Here is an 18,382-nt window from a genome sequence, read left to right on the forward strand (position 1 = left end):
CTGTATCACATGGATTTTATCTTTATTACTACTCCAGAAGCAATTTAGATCACCCTCATGTTTCAGAAAAATAAACTAGGGCTCAAAGAAATGAAGTAGGCTACATTACTAAAAAGTGCTAATCACAGGATTTGATCCTAGGTAACTGTGATTTAAAGAATCTACATTTTCTTTCACTGTATCTCATTACCTCTCTTTCCAAGAGAATGCTCCTTTGATGTGTGTTTTTCAATTCTTTAATCACAGATAACATATATCTGGTGGCCAGAAAACAGAAATCTTTTCTTTGATCTCTGCTGTTGAATCAGAATGAGGCTTATTCTCATCAAAAGGGAGACTGGATGTAGGAGAAAAAATAGGCAAATGTTAATTAATCCTTTGGTTGGACTGTGACCTAAACATAGCAGATATTTCCTAATCCCTCTTCATAAACCTTTTATCACCTTGGATAGTGTATAAAGCAGAGAAATACATTGAATATGGTATACCTATACTCACTAAATAGAACACAATAATAGTTCCACCTTTCAATTCTAGTACAGATGCCAATGCCTGATTTAAACCTATGCCCCAGATCCTCCTGCCTTTTTTCTCTCTTGAAACAACTATCTATACACAGTCAAGTCTCTATGACAACCTTAGCAGTTCCTTGACAGAGCAGGCAAGTAGTCCAATGGTTAAGTACATGAGCTCAAATTCTGGCTTCATCACTGATGTGGTCTTTGACAGGAAAATTATTTAACTTCTCTATCTTTCTGTGGTTTCTCAATATCTGAAACAGTGATTTATTATGATGATTTATTTCATGAAGTTACTATTAAAATCAAATTAAATGATATGCATAAAGTTCCTAGCATAGTGCCTAAGACATAATGGGTGTCGCTGCATTCTCTTGAATTATTGCTAGATATAGCCCTCTACTTTGTGTAGTAGACAAATTACAGTACTTTGAGGTAGCTAGGGAATCATTTGGATGACTTCCATTTGCTACAGAGAAATTTATTTGGAAGAAAAGAAGCTGAAGGGTTTCTCAAGAGACCTGAACTATTGAAGTTGTCCCAAATTTTCTTCTTACATTCTAAGTCCAGTGCAAACAAAGTTTCTGTCTATTTAATGTTTAATATTTAATATAGCAAGTGAATTCATTTTAGGTCCAATTCATGTAGTATAGTATTGTGTTATTATAGGTACATATAAAATATTGTTTAATAAATGCACCTTCTGATTTATGAGCATTTTGAAGAGCTTGGACCACAATCTTGAACAATTTACTTTATGGTAGAATTTTATAGTGCTATATCTTCACTTTTATAGCATATTACTAAGTCTATATGTTTATTTAGTTTTTGGTGAAGAGTATGACACCCAAGGATGACTTTAGACTTTAAGTGATCTACTTTTTGACCTTCATTGTGACCAAAAGCATGAGCAGCCTATGCATTCCACCACTTCCTCCATCAGCACCACAGCTGCCACCAGGACAACTACTGTTCCCCCAGCCTATTTTGCTTCCTAAGCATTGATGTTTAGAAAAAAAATTGACTAGTTTAGTGAAGCTAAACTATTGTACATTTGCTGAGATAATACTATGCATTTCCATTAATAATGAATACTTGTGCCAAAAGCAAACTATAAGGGTTATAGTGACGATGTGCTGGATGAGAAAACCAGAGGATTCAAATTCCACTTTCACCAGTGATTAGCAGTTTGGAGTTGAGTAAATTAACCTCTCTAAGTCTCAGTTTCTACATCTACTAAATCCAAACAAATTTAAAACAGTGACTATTTCATTAGATTAGATATTTTGATTAGTGTTAAATGTCTAATATATAACAAACACTCAACAGGTAGTAGCTATTCTATGTTAGAATACAAGCAATTCATTTTTACCTTATCATGATACTCATATTTCCCCTTCTCCTATTTTTCCTTTATCCTCTTAATCCTATTGCTCATGTTTGTAAAATGAAATCCTTTGTGTAGGGAGACCACATATTAAAAGAAAATAAATACACACACACACACACACACACACACACACAATAAATGATATTTTTCCAAAAGAAAAATACTTCTCAACGAAAAAAGTTACAAAATAAGTATTAATCATGTGAAATGTATGCATGGTGGAAATGGATCATTTAGCACTTTATAACTTGAATATAGAGTAGCATTCTCAGGAGAGAGTCAAAAAGGTTGTGTCAGCATCCTAGTGAAACATATTCAGGCACCTTTTGCCTTCAAACTTCTTTCCCAGCCAAGATGACAAATGTGGGTTAAACATTTCCTCTCTTACTGACTCATTTGGCAGAAAAAGAAGTCCAGTACCAAGAGGAATAGAAAAAAACTGGTGGGGATACAGGCACAGGAAGGAGGGGGAGGGAGGAGAAGCATGTCATATTTCATCAAGTTATACAAAACCAATGCAGAGGATTAAAAGAAGGATGCATTGACTTTCACAGGTAAAATCTAGGTTCTGGAAATATAACAATTTTTAATGTGAACTTCACTCCAAGGAATATTAATAACTAAAGTGTTTTTTACAGAATCACTGTACTATAATTCAGTTATTTACAGGATAATAACATATATACACACACACACACACACACACACACACACACATATGTATATACTTACACAGGAAAGCCAAGGATCAAAACTCCAGAGCATTCACACTCATGTATACTAACAGACCCAAAGTTACACTTTAATTGAACTACTGTGAAAAATAATCAGAGTAATTGTTTGATAACTTAATTATAGGATATTCTACTCTGTTTCTAAGCATTTTACAATCATTATCTAATTTGTTCCATAATAATTGCTGAAAATAAGTATGTTAATCTTCCACCATCACATCCAAATTTTTGTAAAATAATCAGGTGTGAAATCTGAGCTGACTAAAAAAAAAGTACAAATACTAAAACATCATGTCGTGTTAGTTATACCTGACCTAGGCAAAAAAAAAGTTTGACTTCCACTGTTCCTTCTTTCCTGCCCTTTTGCCTCCTATTTATCTGATATTCATGCCTAAAATTTGTTGTGAAGATAAAATAAGATAAATGACATATGTAAAGTCCTCAATAAACAATAGCTCTTATTACCATTGCTATGGTTACTATCATTATTTCTGTATTTTCTTTTACCATTCCTCACACTTGAAGGTGAATCTCATGGGTAGAGTTTCCCAAAGCATGATATGTGTAGTACTACTAAAGGCAAGATTTTGGATGCATACAGACAAAAAAATAATTTAGTAGTAACATATTTATATTAAAGTATATTTAAAAATTTTTAACTAGCACATCAACCTAGTGATGTAACAGATATTGTTTTGGGGGGCTTTTTTGTTGTTGTTGTTGTTGTTTTTGAGTCGGAGTCTCGCTTTGTCACCCAGGCTGGAGTGCTGTGGCGCGATCTCGGCTCCCTGCAAGCTCCGCCTCCCGGGTTCACGCCATTCTCCTGCCTCAGCCTCCCCAGTAGCTGGGACTACAGGCGCCCGCCACCTGGCCAGGCTAATTTTTTGTATTTTTAGTACAGACGGGGTTTCACCGTGTTAGCCAGGATGGTCCTGATCTGCTGACCTTGTGATCTGCCCACCTTGGCCTCCCAAAGTGCTGGGATTACAGGCATGAGTCACCGCACTCGGCCACAGATATTGTTATTATTAAACAAATTTAATTAAGTTGAAAATCATAGTATATTTTCAGAAGCATAATAGTACAGGTGGTATGTGAATAGCATAATCATGAAGATGGTACTTAAATAACTAAAGTTTGGAAAACAATGAAATAAAGCATAAACAACTGCTTTCACAACCTAAGAAGTGGGGAGGTAGAGTCACATTTTGAAAGAAGCAAATCTGTCATCTGCTATCTTATAAATTCCTGAGGACACATAGTCTTCATCTAGGCAAGTATATTAATATGTGCTCAAGAACTGGACACTGGATATATCTGAAGAAAATCAAAACAGCACGTGTGTGTCTGTGTGTGTGTGTGAATAGATTTTGATGAAGAAAAAAAAATCTTATAAAGGCAGCGAATGTGGAAAAGCCTTAATTTGTAATTCATATCTTATTCAACATCATATGTTTCTTACTGTAGAAAAAAATCTATGAGTATGAAACAGCCTTTACCAGTGACTAAAATCCATGGAGAAAAAAAACTCTCAGATTACTAATAAAAGTGGAAAAGTTTTAGCCAATTATCCTTCACAATATTGGAAAAATCTAAGTACATAGTAGCACTCAATACATTTTTGCTAAATGAATAATTGATATGGCTATTATAACTACAAATAACCTAAAGCTTCAAAACCAAATAAAATACAGACCTGATAGCTCCTTACAATTTGGGGGATGGGGAGAAAAGATGGTAAAAATAAAAATAGATAGAATTACAATTCCTGCATAAACATGTTACAATGACAGCCTGTTAATAGGAATATCATAAAACTCTATTGTGAATAGATTTTCCAAACATGTATACATTTAATAGTCATGAAAACACATCACTCAGTCATATATATTAAGGATATAATTGATTAGAAGGGTTTAAGTATAGCCATTCTTGTGTGATTGTATGAAAGAGTCAGAATTCAAGAAACTTTTGCAGAAACGTAAGGTTTTTTTGAGAAGTAAATTCAGTGATATCTGTTTTGCTTTCTTTAACATAATAATGCCAATGTTAATATTATGGACAGTTTTTAAAATCTTACTGTTGAGTTTGAGTACTTGTGAAACAGCATTCTGAAGACACCCAAAGACAGCATGAATGGAGACCCCCTGGACTGGTGCTTCCATTGGGCCACAGTGGTGGCCATGGGGCAAGGTAGAGTCTGAGTACTTTAGGGAGGGTGGAATTTATTCTTGACTCACTACCAAACAGATGAACCAGTCTTCGTGCATTCCTTAATTTTATCTGTTGCAATGCATAAATACATTTCTATGCCATCCTCTTTTATGAGCATTTTTTACTTTCTGCTTTTTAAAGACAGAAATAATAAGGATTTGGATTACTGAGCTCTGTGAATTGTAGTATTTTTCACTGAGTATTGTAATTGTTTGTTCATAGACCCTTGAAGGCAGAAAATGTCTAGTTCACTATTATATTTCTAGTGCTCAGTGCCTGAAACATAGTTGGCAAATATTTGTTGAATTAGTTAAGAAATGTATGAAAATGTTTTGGCCCCTAGACAGCTAGTAGAAGAAAGGGTTTAGAAAAGAAAATAGGAAAGAGAGCTTCTGAAGCCCAAGTTCACATTATTTATTTCTTGGCCTCTTGTGCCTACCAAGCCCAGCACTGAATGAGCTAGCAGTGATCTCACCCGTAGAACCTGCTGGGCTAGTCCTTCAGCAAGTGAGGTGAGTCTGTCAACTCATGTAAAACATAGTAAACTTGGCTAACATATTCCCAGAACAGTGTGACTGCTCTCACCATCCAAATCTGCCCTGGTAAGCTAGATCTAATTATCCACCATGGAATCTGGCCAATTACACAGAGATTATGGTATGTTGAGAAATATGAACTTTAGCTACCCATAAATAAAAGAACAGGAATCAAGGCCACTCCCTATTGCTTCTGGTGATTTCTGAATTTTTTTTCAAAACAGACAACAGTTGCTTTGGAGTCTGTGAGTTTCCTTCTCAAGTGGATGAAAACATAAGTCAAACTGCTTTAGATTTTTATGTAAAGTATCTTCAAATTTAAAGAAAATACAGTTTGTAGTGTTTTTTTCAGTAAGAGTCCAACTGAAGTTCAAAGCCCTAAGGAAGTGTTTTCACCTTTCAGCAGTAGATTCAGAGAGCCTAACTCTTTCCATTTACAACAGAAGGTCACCATGCACATTATCACATGTTTATGCAGTAGAACTAGACAAAGTTTAATGTTCCCTTTTATATCTTTTCCTGGTAAACAAAAATTGTGTCAGGGTTATTATGCATGTGTGATATTGTGAAGAAACTTTCTGGGTACAGTGGGGCAAAGTCTTCTCCATAAATAAGCCAGGGTTGATTGGAGTTTTCACTTTGAAAAATATCGCACAGTAGGATCTCAACAGCTAGATAATTTTCACAGTACATTTTATTTTTGTTCATTGTTGTTATACACAACTCTTTAGGATCACACCTACTGAAGAGGTTCAGGTACATCTGTAGCATTTGCTCCTCTCACCACTTCAGATAGTCTATTTTTCTCTCTTTTCTTTTTCTCCTAATATACTTTTCTGTTGCATTAAAGGACACCACTTTCCAACACATCTTCTCTTTATCCCAGTTTTACCGCTTATACCATCAACATTTCTGGTACATCTGTTTTCTGTTTTCATTGAAATTTTTACTTTTGCAGGCAGTTATTTAGTGAGAGAGAGGGAGTGGTGCGAAACCACAGAAGTGACTAAGAAAAGTCAGAGAAATCAAATCTGATTCTACATGCAGTGAGCAACAGCATAACGAATGCTGGGTTGAAATGAGAAAGCCTAGAGATACATTCTAGCACCAAAGCTTACCGTGTGGCCTGGGAAGTCAGGGAACCTCCTGAATACTTCAGTTTCCACATTTATATAATTAAGATGCTAACACTGACTCCATCTGACAGAAATGTCAATAAGATGAAATCCGACTGCATGAGAGTTTTATGTTGCATTAATTTGTAAATCATATATCTCTATATTCATGTGAGTGTGGCTGTTCATGATGTTAGACGCTCAGCTGCAAGGGAGGCATTCGTGCATACACAGTCTCCAATCTTCTGTTTACCTTCTGTTTACTCTTGCCTAAACTGGACTAACTCAGGAATATCAAGGAGTTCATTCCTCAGAAGATGGAATCCATATATCTGAACAATCTGACCATCTCTACTGTACCCTGCACAGTTGCTTGGCTTCATATAATTTCTCCCAGCCTGCTTCATTGACCGTCCGATGTTGGTTATGATCTCCTTCTCAACCCACCACCCACATCTCTACTATAGTCTGGTTGTTTGTGAACATCTGGATTGAACTAGAATTGAGTAGAGTAATGATGTTTTGGAGTCAAATTGACTTGTGTTCAAACAATGGCACTATGTTGAAATAGCCATGAAAGCTTGAACTTGTCATTTAATTTCTATGAGGCTCCATTTCCTAATTTATATATAGATGGCACTAATATCTACTCCATAGAATACTAATGAGGAATAATCAAGATAATACATGATCACAGGCTCTTGCCTTGATCAACAGTTACAGTGGTGTGTTAGTCACCTAAGACTGCTGTACAAAGTGCCACAAACTGAGTGACCTAAAAAGAGAAATTGTCTCACAGCTCTGGAACCTAGATGTCTGAGATTAGCAGTTGGCAGGGCCATCCTCTCCCTCAAGGCTACAGGGAAGAATTTATTCAAGGTCTCTTCCCTAGCTTCTGTTAATTTTGTGACTTTTAGCAGCATAGCTCCAGTCTTTAAACAGCATTCTCCCAGTGCATGTCTCTATAGCCAAAATCCTACTTTTTATAAGGACACCATGATTAGGAGCTTCTCCTATGTCAGTAAAATCGCATCTTAACTAATTATATTTGCAATGACCCTGTTTCCAAATAAGGTCACATTCTGAAGCACTAGGAGTTAGAACTTCAACATAGTCATTTCGGGGGAACACAATTCAGCCCAAAACAAATGGAACGAAAAAAATTTGAGGGCCTGAAGATTTGGCAAAGTTTATTTAGGAGCTGAGAGGTCAGAAAAACCATGCAGTGTGCCATAGTTAATTGCTCAGCCACTTCTTACTATAATCTGTTTTTTAAGAGACTATATAAATTATACAAATATCTATTATCAGTTGTCATTCTACTTTGATTGTAGTGATGTGTATTTTCTCATCCTAAAAATGGAGGAAAAAATGCTGGCCTCTACCTCCTAGAAGCTTACAGCCAAAATATTACAACAACACTGCTATGCATGCAGATGTTAAAACACAGAGTAAACAGATGTTGCACAATTAAGATACAGCTAAAACAGTGACCGAGGATTTACATATGGAGAATTGACTCTTGTTGCCACAGGAAGGTGAAGGACAAGAACGAAAAGAAACATTATACCGGTTTCATAAAGACAGGACTGCTGAGGGATTTGAGATGGTCCTTGCAGGGAGAGCACATGGGAAGCTCACAGGAGATTAAACCACTGAGTTGACATGGCTTCCTCTGAGTGAGATATTAATGATTCTAGTTCCACTGAGCAATGAAGTCTAAAGCTTTGGATCCCTTTTTAATGATTCTTGGCCTTAAAAAATTAGATGTGGTTTACAATTTTTGTCATTTTAAATATTTTTTAAGGTATTGTTCCCTAGAATTATTTAGTAAAGAAATTTCTAAATCCCTAAACCTATTTTCTAAAATTCTAAACCCATTAAGAATAAATATTGACAAGAAAAAAATGTCCATGTCCTAACTGGAAAGTTTTTCAGATAAATGAATGTTAGGATCTCTTCCAGAGTAAGTTCCACTCCAACATAGCCAAGTCAACAATGAAATTACTATTTCTTGAATACTTACTATGCACACACTACACCAGATATTGCTTGCAGTACAAAAGGAGATAAATAATTGTTTTTTAACTTTAAAAATAATTGAAACAAAGGAATACACATGCATACTTCGTCTTTACCAAATAACGGATTTTTTCTAGACATTATCCCCGTCATTAAAAATGCGTCAGCATTGTTGGTCTCTATCACTAACCTGTTATCCTGTGGGTTCCTTGACAGAAGAAATTACATCTTGTCCATATCCAACTTGTTTCTTAAACATTAAAAAAGAAAAAGTAAAAGGACTGAATTAGTACAAAAGAATAAAGTTTTATTATAGTGCAAGAGCTCAAAGTAATATCCATCCCAAGTATGGATATTTAGAATTGTTCAAATATTTGTATTATACTCTCTTAAAAGTAAAAGATTTTTAAAAGAGGCAGCTGAGCAATTAAAGTAAGATGCACTTTGTGGTTGCTTTGAGCTCATAAATCTTGAACAGATTTATCAAATCTGCACGGGCAAAATAGTTAAGCTTGGTAGATAATTATTTTTGAATAATTAAATGAGTAAATAATTAAATAAATTAATTAATTCTACTAAAGAAATCAGAGAAAAGTTGAATTTCATCTCTCTCCTCTAGGTGGCAAACTCATACCTCCTACAGTGTTTCACATTTCCTGTCTCCTAGAACTGACATATGAAAATTGCACTGAAAAAAATCCATAGTTTTACATCTGTTATAGTGTAGAAGTAAGCAAATATAAAAGTATTTTCTCCAAAAAGTGCTTCCTTTAGTTTTGCATCTTTAAGCTTCTTGTCAAGAACATTGTTTATAGCAAGCCATTATGAAATATGATTGTGTAAGTACTATAAAGAAATAAAATTGTGCAAGAGGCTTTTCAAAGCACTTGTGCAAGACTGCTTTGAGTACCTTCAGTTTTTCATTGCCTACTCTTAGGAAAATAGGGTTTCCCTAACGTTTATTATTATTCCCTAGGGTATTCATTTTCCCCTAAATATGAAAACTAAGCCCCAGATATATTTTTCCCAGATTCACTATGACCATAACAGACAAAATTGAGTAACAGCTTAATATGTTATCCTCTAAATAGAATATAGAACAACCAAAGGAGATAAATTAATCCAAATACCTTGCTTTGATTTCCATTCACACCAAAGTACGAGTTCCCTGAATGAATTAAATTATGCCCCCCAGTCTCCACTTCCCTTTGGGGTGACATAGTCTGTATTTTCTTGTACAGGAAATATGACTGGAAAATGTCTTGAAGTGTCATGAAAGCTGAAGAGCAAAGCTAAAATTAATCTAAGAGCACACCAAACAGGAACAGCAAGTGTCGAAGATGCCTGCCCTGTTTCCAAAAGTAAGAGGAGATAAGTAAAAAGAACAATGACATGTTATAGCCCAAGAGCTAAAATTAAATGCATATAAACAATTCTTGTGGAAACTAGAAGCCAATGTAGATTACGCAAACCAGGTGGAGTCTTGCCAGAACATGCCAGGAAAGAGTCACCCAGCATTGAGACATGGCTAGAGATAGAAGGGAGGTTAACACTGGGAAACTAGAGGATTCTGCACTTGGATGGCAGCTGTTAAATTCTACATTAATACTGAATAGTATGCACTTTAAACCCCATTTTTCTTCTTTATCCCACTGAAGAAGCTGTAAGTTAGTTGTTCAGATACACAAATGCAAATGAGAATTTCTAGTTTATGTATGATTTCTCTAACACACATTTCTTGAACAACCACTTTAGGCCAAGCCTCATAATAGAACCCAGAGTAGAATCCTTGAATAATTCAAATATGAATAAAGCATGCGTGATCCTTGCCATCAGAGTAGTGACGAAGCCAGACATGTACACAAATAATTATATGAGGGTGGTAAAGGGAGAAGGGGAGAAAGAATTCACAGAGGCAAATTGGTACATTCATGTCAGGGTGTGGAAGAGCCACCTTTCAATCCCATCCTACATCTGGATCAGTGGCAACTTGTTTGACCAGAAACCACAGCATTAGTTTTGGTAGATTTTGAGTTACACCTATACAGCTGGGCCTCTAATGCAGCTAAGTCATGGAAATAGGCACAAAGTAGATATGATCATCTATAATACCTCTCCAAAGGCATTTTAGCCTTGTTTCAAGAGATCATTCTCAAAGGTTTACATGAAGGCAGAGGAGTTACACAAGAAAATACCACCTGTTAAATGGACACACGACTCCTAACTTTGCCATTAGAAGGCAAATATAAACCTTTTAAAGTAAACTAATAAGCTAAAAATATATTAATAGGGGAATGCAAATAAATTATAGAATAGTTCATAATTTTAAAAGAATGAGGTAGCTCTAGCATGGAAGTAAAAAAATATGCATAGAAGTGAAAAAAGCAGGAGGAAACAATTTAGGCTGTAGACTGTTATTTGATGCAACTTACACACTATTGTGTTACACCGCTAGAATTATAATGACAATTTTTTATAATTTGGGGGGACTTGGATTTGCTATTTAACCTATCAAAAAATTGTTTCTTACAGTATTATTCAAATGTAGTGTGTGAAGACTTATACTATTGGTCCTAAGCACTACTGGTTGTTTTAGGCTTTTTCTCTGCCTCTGTAGCTGCTTTGCAAGCATTATCTTCATGTTTACAGCATTCAATCTAACTAGCCCATGCACAATATAACTTCAATTTGAAAGGAGAAAAGTGATTTTTGACCCACCTTTTGTTATTAAATGGATTCCCTGCCCTATATCAGCCGCAGGTAGATCTGTTATCATTTGTCTTTATTCTTCATCATAAGAAAGTAGAGAGAAAAAGAAAGGTGAAAAATGGGGCTCAAGAAAAGAGAGGAAGGAAGGACTGACCATCCCTTCCAATAGCGGAAACTGAAAGTTGTCTGTTAACTGTAGCCCTTACATCTGTGGCTAAGCCAACACCCCAGGCCCTGTCCTGTGGCATCTCTTTCGCTGTGATTGATGCAATTTTCTCCTTTAGTCAAAAAATTCTCTTTAATTCAGTACATGTCTACAATGACTCGGATTCCTCAGATGTGATCATGGCCTCTTCTCCTTCTAGAAAAATCTATAATGATAAAAAGCCACAGAGTCTGACTCCTATGAGGCAAACTTATCTCTAGAAACACCACAGAAAGAAAGCCAGTGTGGCATGCACAGGATGTGGCATAAACAGCCCAGTAGCTCAAACCAGCCAGTGACCTTTCACAAAGAAGAGAAAGGCAAATAGTCAGAGAAGCAGCCACTATATTGGTGCCAACATTCCACAAGTAGAACAGGTGCATCCAACCCCTCCTGGAACCACAGACCAAGTTAGACACACCTAGACTTTCCCACTCACAGGGCCACCAGGACTAGTCAGAATTCAAGTCAACAGAAGCTGATTGCCGTGGGGATAGGTGAGACCCATGTTTGATGCCAATCAACATGTTCACGATTACCCAACAAGGAAAATAAAGAAATAAAGTAAACACATGCACCCATATCTATGTAATTCTTTTCAAAAGAACTTGAAGTAGAGCAATAAGAACTGAGAGAGAATGGTATTAGTTCTCTCTTAATTCTTGTTGCTCTACTTCAAGTTCTTTTCAAAAGAATTAGTTTCATAATTATGAAATAAGCACCAACAAGAACTAGAACTTCAATGATGAACCAGCAAAACAGTTCCAGCTGCCCTCAACAGCACTTATTTTCTCTAAATACATTAGACAACAAACAACCTAAAAAAAACTAAGAGAAATGTTTAAAATAATACAGTAATGATAATAATCATTATAGTCGCCATTTATTAGGGATCTATTAGATGCCAGATATTTTGCTATATTTAGCTACATAGCTTACTCTTCATAGAAGTCTTGTGAAGCAGGTTTTATTATCCCCATTTTACATATAAGAAAACTACATCAAATCTAAATTAAATAGCTTTCCTAAAAATACTCAACTAGAATGGCACAGCCATAATCAAACTCTAGTTGAACTCCTATCACTATACCACAGGTCAGCAAATTATGACCCTTATGTCAAATCAGTCTTGCTGCCTAATTTTATTTTTAAAAGTCTTATTGGAACATAGATACTCATTCATTCATGTATTGTCTATGGGTGAGTCTTTACTACAACAGCAGAGATGAGTAGTTGTGACAGAAATTCTATGGCCCTCAAAAGCGAAACAAGCTACTATCAGGACTTCTATAGAAAAAGTTTGCCAACCTCTACACTGTAGTATGCCTTAAGGATTTTTGGAAGTTTGAGTATGATAAATACTTTCAAAGAATGATGAAATTCTGAGAAATGGGAGTTAATTGTCATCAATTTCTTTGTTAACAGCTACCCTAAGACATTCTGTCCAAAACCAAGTTGGAGAAAGAATAGTTGCATTTCAGAATACAAGAAATTTGAATTTTATTGACTACTTCATCTCTTCCCCAATCCTAACTCCGGCTTCTTTTCACCTCAGTTTCTCCCAGGATATTTCACCAAAGTAAACACCTAAGGCAGAAAGTCAGGGAGGAACACAATGAAAAAGTAGTGCTATAGCTTCACAAAACTTTTAATTCCATTTTCATTCTCACCACCTATCATAGAGGCAGTCTGAAAAAAAGACATGCCAAATTTCAGGGTTTAATTAGTTTAGGCAAGCCTGGGTGGGTGAATTTATAGACCAGAATAATAGAATTTTAATATGGAAAGCACATCAAGTAATAACCAATTGAGAACCAGGTAGCAACAGAGAAGAACCTTCTCTTATCTATCCCACCACATGTTCAACAGGATCTGGCCTAAGGCCACATTGTATCTATTCACCAGCTTTCATATATTCATTAACTTCACGTCTTTCATCAAAGCTACACCCTTGATTTTTTAAAAAGCATGGTTTGGGGAAGCAAGCATACTTGGGTTCAAACCCTGCTATGGCCACCTACTACTTGTATAATCTTAGGCAAGTCAGTAAACGACTTTTTAAGCCTCAGTGCAATATAAATGTGGTTGGTTTTTCACTGAGTATAAAGAAACTGGAATGAGATAGCATATTCAGTGCCAACAAAGCATGTGGCACATAGTAGGCACTCTGTCAATAGATGGCAAACACCAGTGTTGTTCTTACAAAACAGGTGAAACTGCATCACCTCAGTCTCTTCTTGGACCAAAGTCAAAAGGTGTTGATTGTTGGAGCAAGTGGCATCTCACTACTCAAAGTATGGATGATAAACTGCTGGCTGCATACTGCATAGGAAAAGCATTTTTACCTGAGAAAGATAACTTTTAACTTTCTAATCTAGCTTTGTACCAGTTGCAAATAATTATTATATGTTATGCTTTACGGACAGCCTTGTTTTTAATTATGAGGTTTTTATTGGAGTGGCAGGTTTCGGGGTAAGTCTGCCATCTGACTTGCCAGTACTTGTTAAAAGTGTTTATAGTGTGACTCATTTACATATGCATTTGTATGTTTAGGTGCTATTACTAAATTTTGCTGGCATACAGTGAGGAAATTGTGATTCAAATTCATCCGTATATACTCCTGCACCATCTGCTCTGCCCCTTCATTTACCAGAAGGCTAGCTTTAGGTGCTTGTGCATGTAAAACAGAAGCAAGCAATACTGTGAAAGTGAAAATCTTTTAGGTAGTGTAGTGCAGCGGTGGTCCCCAACCTTTTTGGCACCAGGGACTGGTTTTGTAAAAGTTAATTTTTCTGCAGGTGGGTGGGGGGTGCTCTGGGTTGAAACTGTTCCACCTCAGATCATCAGCCATTAGTTAGATTCTCATAAAGGGCGCGCAACCTAGATCCCTTGCATGTGCAGTTCATAATAGGGTGTGTGCTCCTATGAGAATCTAATGCCGCTGCTGATCTGACAGGACGCGGAACTCAAGCAGTAATGCTTGCTCACCTGCTGCCCACCTTCTGCTGCGCAGCCTGGTTTCTAACAGGTCACAGCCCGGTACAAAATTAAAAACACTGGGTATGAGGAAATAATATTCATGCTTTAAATTGTCTTTTCTATTCATTACACCAGGGCCAGTCTGTGGCCTAGGGGTTGGGGACCCCTGGTGTAGTGAATTGAAAAGACAATTTAAAGCATGAATATTACTTCCTCATGCCCAGTGTGTTTAATTTTGTAGAGGGAATCCCTGCAGGAAAAATCATCTTCACATCCAAGACAGCAAGTGGTATTGATGACAGATCAGTGCTATAAATTGCCTGTGGAGGAACAGAGAGAGAGAAAACATGAGGATACAAACAAAGCTCTTTAAAAGAATAAAGACACTCTCATAAATGAAAATTCAAAATGGCATGGACAACAATGAATAAACTCCACAGTGATTCAGTAATACCAACAGCCAAGCCTTTGTTGAGCACCTTCTACAGATGCACCTCAGCCATGAAGCCCTAGGCAGGGCATTGTGGATATAAAGTATAAATAATGACATTTTGTAGACACAGACATTGCTTTTGTGTTTCCAACTGCTCTATTAATTACAAGTACAGGAAAAAGTAGAGAGAAGGAAGGGAGGAAAAGAAGAAAGGAAAAAAATGGGAGAATAAGAGAGAAAGAAAAGGTGTCCAGTGTTAGAAGTCACAATTCTATCAGAACTCCAAGTGCCCGGGGCTCACAGCCACATGATTCTACCTCCACTCAATCACTTCTGGAATGACTCTTGTAGACTTATGCATAGCTGAATCACAAATGACCACTCTCCCCCTAAAATAAAAACCTCATAGCTTAAAACACCTATGGATTCTGAGAATAGCTCTGCTTCACAGTCTCTCACAAGACTGCAATCAAGGTGTCCACCAAAGCTGGGGCCTCATCTGAAGTCTCCCTTAGGGAAAGATTTGCTTCCCAGATAACACAACTGACTGTTGGTAGGATTCATTTCTTTGAGAGGTGTTGAACTGAGGGCATCTGTTTACTGCTTGCTGTTGGCCAGAGTCTGCCCTCAGGTCCCTGCCATGTGAGCCTCTTTCCTATGGCAGCCTGCTTCATCAAAACCAGCAAGAGAGGAAGTACTCTGGCAAGACAGAGGTCACAATCTTCTGTAAACTTATCAGAGAGGTGATATCTACTCTACTGCCATATTCTATTGGTAGGAGCAAGTTACTCAAGTGGAGGGGATTACACAAAGCTGTGACTACTAGAAGGCTGAGAAAACCAAAAGCCATCTTACACTAACCTACCACAACTTGGTGATCTACTCTCAGTTTCTTTGTTTCCTCTTTTTTTTTTTTTTTTTTTTTTTTTTTTTTTCATATTGACCTATATTCAAGTCACCACAAAATAGTCAGGTCTAAATATAAAAAATTTTGCCTTTAGCTCTAAGTTTCCTTAAAGAATTTGGTATTAGTTACAGTAAGAGCACTGGGTTGATCTAAAGAAAGCATGAGTATCAGGACCAATTCCAGCAATTTACTATGAGATTTTATCCATGAACCTGCTTTTCTCATCTTTAAAATGGGTATAGTTATGCCTTCTCTATTCACCTCATATAACTATTATAAAAACTAAGGAGAATAATGTATGTTAGTGTTTTCCAAAGTGCAGTAACAAGCACTGGAGGTACTTGAGATGATTATGGGTGGTATATGGATTGTTGGTGTAACTCGTTTAAGGATTTGGTTTAGAGTGCATTAGAAAAACATAACTTGTACAACAAACCCATGATTTTACAAATTATGTGCTTAAGTGAGACTTCAATGAAGTTTTTTAAAAGGTGAGTGAATTTGAAGAGAAATGTTAAGAAAATAACATAATAGGCGGTCTGAGAATGTGGCATGCATTGTGAAGGTGATATATACAAATGATTGCATAAAAAATAAAATGCCCCACAAATACATTGAATTCTGTTTATTAATTAATGTTCCATGATGCTGGTTTAAGAAGTTAAACAGACATATTCTTTGTCACCGTAAGAGCAAACCTAACTACAGCTGGTGAAAGAAATGACTCCTTGAAAATTCAATTATAAATTTTTTGTCCACAAGAATCCATCCCCTGTTATCAATAAGACAGTTACATCATTTGTTCCCTGATATGTTTTTCTTTTCCTAGCAATGTATTAATGATAACTTCCATTTATTAGGGGATCACTGTATGCTAGAATGTACATATACTATTTCAATTAATACTTACCTCAGAAAAAATTGTATTATTATATCCTATAATGAGGAAATTAAATCTTAAAGAGGATAAAAGTCACTTACCTAATAAGTTGCAGAGCTGAATTTACATTCAGGTCTACTTAACTGAAGCCTGTGTAAAATCTACTCTGCCAATAGTTTTAAAGGGCTGAACTTCCATACCTCGTATTGTTCCACCTCTTACAATTTTACATAGTATCATTGTAACATTTTTTCTCTGGCATATGGGAAAATTTTTCAACACCAGGGCAAACAAAGAGAATGAGTCATTTATTGCCAAATACCCAGATAGGAAGTACAAACTAAATAGAGTAAAAGAAGCAATCTCTTCCTAGCCCAAACTCTTTCACACTCACCCCCTAAGGGCAAAGGAGCAACAGAAAAGATGAAGTTCAGACACTTTCTAAGGTTCCTGGTGTTGGCTACATTTTTCACTACTTTCCCTGTATAACCTCCATGCCAATGATAACTCTATAAGCAAAAAGCTGACATCTACATTACAAAGGAGGAAGTGTATAGTCTATGTACTCTAAACACGTGGTGAGCTGTTTAACTGCAGAGAAGTCTCTCCTCAAGAAAAGACAACACCTCCCTTCTTTTTTTCAGTATGACATGTGAGTTTTGACTAAAACCAGATATTTCAAGTTATAAACGTAACAAAATGTGCTTCTCTTCAAGAACTTTTAGCTTTATGTCTTTAGATCTAGCAAAATAGACTTAAAATCAATTGTAAGAAAACTGATTAGTAAAGTTATAGCTCACTACGGTGGGAATTAGAATTCAGGAAATTACAGAGAGTGAAATGGTCCCATATAGAAAATATTACTTCCTGTACTTAAATTATCCACTATCCATTTTGTAATAGAAAACACATTTTTCCTAATTTAAATCATGTAATATTAATATCACAATACTAACACCTTAGTGATTACAAACACAAGATAAAATAAACTGTCAGAATAAATACATGAAAATGGAAAATTATAAGAAAATATTTGAAAACAGGTTATTAAAATATTTTCTAATAATGTAAAGATTAAATTTGGAAGAGACATTTCCCCATGGCTCTTTTATCACACAGCCCTGAAAGATGATTTCCCAAACAGCACATACAGCAATAGGTGTGGGCCTCAGTGGCACATATCACACCCTAACTACCACAAAGAAAGTCATGGAAGCCAGGACAGAGATCAGATGAGAGGAGAGAGGAGCTGAGGAATCATCATAGCATGGACACCAATATTCTCTCTTGGAATCCTTTGAAATGTCATGGCAAATAGAAATGTCGTGGCAAATAGTCCTGCAGAACATCCAAAAAATCTGGATTTGTCAAACAAGTCTCTATGTGATTGCATTCAGACTAAACATTCCATCAGGAATCCCATTTAAATAAACTTCAGACCACACATGATCAGGCTCTTCTATTTGGTAAAGACGGTAATAGCTTTCTCTCTCGCAAAGCACATTTTCCCTTTTTAATTAATAAATAAATCCATGGAGTGATATCCTGAGACTATTGTTTCCCAACCACTGTCTACCAATGGTTTTGTCACCCTTTGGGAAAGGGGATCAAAATATAGTGATTTTCGGCCGGGCGCGGTGGCTCACGCCTGTAATCCCAGCACTCTGGGAGGCTGAGGTGGGCGGATCACGAGGTCAGGAAATCGAGACCATCCTGGCTAACACGGCAAAACCCCGTCTC

At 36.4% G+C, this 18,382-nt stretch overlaps 1 protein-coding gene across 5 annotated transcripts in view; it reads right to left on the bottom strand.

Annotated features, from left to right (window-relative positions):
• The window catches only part of LOC126937594 (heterogeneous nuclear ribonucleoprotein A1-like), a 184,812-nt gene extending 167,193 nt beyond the window's left edge, over nucleotides 1-17,619 (bottom strand). For 4 of the 5 annotated variants that reach the window (XR_007719785.1, XR_007719786.1, XR_007719787.1 and 1 more), the window contains exon 1: nucleotides 191-17,619. The gene's annotated coding sequence lies outside the window, so the exon portion shown is untranslated. The remainder of the gene's footprint in view (nucleotides 1-190) is intronic. The other variant, XM_050761144.1, reaches the window with a different exon arrangement.
• Nucleotides 17,620-18,382: the final 763 nt, after the last annotated feature.

Source organism: Macaca thibetana, chromosome 15, assembly GCF_024542745.1.
Source record: "Macaca thibetana thibetana isolate TM-01 chromosome 15, ASM2454274v1, whole genome shotgun sequence".
NCBI lineage: Eukaryota > Metazoa > Chordata > Mammalia > Primates > Cercopithecidae > Macaca > Macaca thibetana.